The sequence below is a fragment of the Otolemur garnettii genome, unplaced genomic scaffold, assembly GCF_000181295.1.
Source record: "Otolemur garnettii isolate 467f Iridium unplaced genomic scaffold, OtoGar3 scaffold00003, whole genome shotgun sequence".
NCBI classification, from domain to species: domain Eukaryota; kingdom Metazoa; phylum Chordata; class Mammalia; order Primates; family Galagidae; genus Otolemur; species Otolemur garnettii.
In genome coordinates, this window is record NW_003852398.1 from 41,298,657 (window position 1) to 41,300,906 (window position 2,250).

Below are 2,250 nucleotides of genomic sequence, written 5' to 3' on the forward strand. Positions count from 1 at the left end.
CCTAAGCCCAAAAGCTGGAGGTTGCTGTGAGCTGTGATGCCACAGTACTCTACTTAGGGTGACAAAGTGAGACTGTCTCTAAAAAAAAAAAAAAAGAAAGAAAACAAATGCTTGCTTCTAATTTTCTTTTTTCTTAGTTGTTCTCAAGTAGCTCTTCATAACACAAAAAAATTTGTTTTAAGATACTATTTTTCTGTGTGATAGTGTCTGCAAGCCTCACTCTCAAACTTACTGATAAGGTTTGTTTTTTAAAAGTATTGTAACTTCCTAAGAAATTTTCTTTTGTTCATATTTGAGATTCCCATCCTTAGTAAGATTAGATGAAAGGTAAGTGTCAAAAATATGTTTTTAAAGACTTTCAATTTTAAGATTTTTCTTCTGATTATAAGTCAAGTTTTTATGGTATATTTCAACCACTTCTATTGAGAATAGATTATTCCAATTCTATCAAGGATAATTTTAGTATCAAAATTAGTGTTTTCTCTAGCCATTGTCCAAGTCAATTACTATAGCCCTTTCTGTTATCAATAATGGAACCTATAAAGCAGATAGGATTGAGGAATATGACTGGAAGGAATTAGTATTTAGCTAAGCTGTCATTTCCTAATATGACATCTGGCTTTAGTAATTTGACTATTCTGTTTTACTGTCATCTTCTTTATAAATGCAAATAAAAGCTTCTTCAGTCAGTAGCTCTAATGGAAAAGTAGAAAATGCCATTGTAGCCACAGTTAATTCTGCTGGATAGGTTAAAGTACTCTTGAAGTTCTGACTAAATAGAACTAAGCCTTATTAGAAGTAACTGCCTCTTGTTCATGCTATTTCTCTTCAGTGCCTTCAGGAACATGTTCTTCCAGTATTCAGTCTAGAATATCCATTGTGGTATTCAAGAAATGCTAATTATTTGTGTTGTAAATTGTGGTGTAAAGGAAAAAACTTACTGGTTTCTTTAGTGGGGGAAAGTGCTTCCTGGTACAAAATATCTCACTCTAGAACCCTCATTCTAATTCTGACACTGGGATCAAAGAAACAAAAGTCACTTTGTGGACCACAGCTAAACTATAGATGTTTTCCCAAAGATATAAGATTCTTATGGCCTGAACCTCTAATAGAAATAAAGCTGCACTTAGCAGCGACCAGATATTTTCCAGCTCCAGGGGTAAAGTTCCCCAGTCAGAGGACTTACCATCCAGCTCTGAGAATCCCTTCAGAGCACCTAGGTCATTGCCCTTTTTCAAGAGAAGCAAATTAGGACAACAGCAAGAAGCAATAGAAGCACATAGGGAAGACAGCTGTGCATGTGCCTGTGCAATTGTGTGCACCTGTGGAGTATTTGCCAGGTAACTGTTAAGTACTAGGGATATAGGTTAATTTTGTGCTCTGTAATGTAAGATGTTCAAGTGTAGTTGTTAACACTTTTGTATACAAATTAAGACTGGATTCCATACAACTCAGGCACTACTCAAAAGATGTTTTAAAATCTGAAGTCCAAAACTCTAAAACACACAAGGTCTCAGCGCACTTTTATACTTTTAAAGAGATTCTTACCCTACACCTGTTTCAATGACTGCTGTTCATTACACCTTTTTGTGTCACAGCTGATTGGGTCATAGCTTATCTTTATTTCAGTAAATTTTTAGAGTGGAGAGTATTACATTTTTAAATTGGGGAAAGACATTTCCTAAAATACATTAAAAAATTACTCATTGTTGGCTTGGTTTAACCAGTACCTTTGTATGAGTGCCAAAGATTTCTGAATTTAGATATTGCCTGGATAGATGTAAATTTTGTGTGCCTGCATCCATATGCAGATTACTGTGGTTTACAGCATAAACATGGAATGTTGTTTCTTTTCCTTATTTTTCAACTGTCTCATCGTTCTCTATAGTGCTTTCCAACACATAAACTACTTGTAAATCATTAAAAAAAAAAAAGTGACAGCTGTGATAATTATGTTTCTCGCATTCTGAAAAATGATTTAATAAACCACATTCAAAACCCAGCATTTTGGCCAGGTAAGGTGACTCACACCTGTAGTTCTAGCATTCTGGGATGCCAAGGCGGGTGGATTGCCTGAGCTCACAAGTTTGAGACCAGCCTGAGCCAGAGCAAGACCTCATCTCTAAAAATAGCCAGGTGCTTTGGCAGGCACCTGTAGTCCCAGCTACTTGGGAAGCTGAGGCAAGAGACTTGCTTGAGTCCAAGAGTTTGAGGTTGCTGTGAGCTCTGACACCATAGCACTCTACCCAG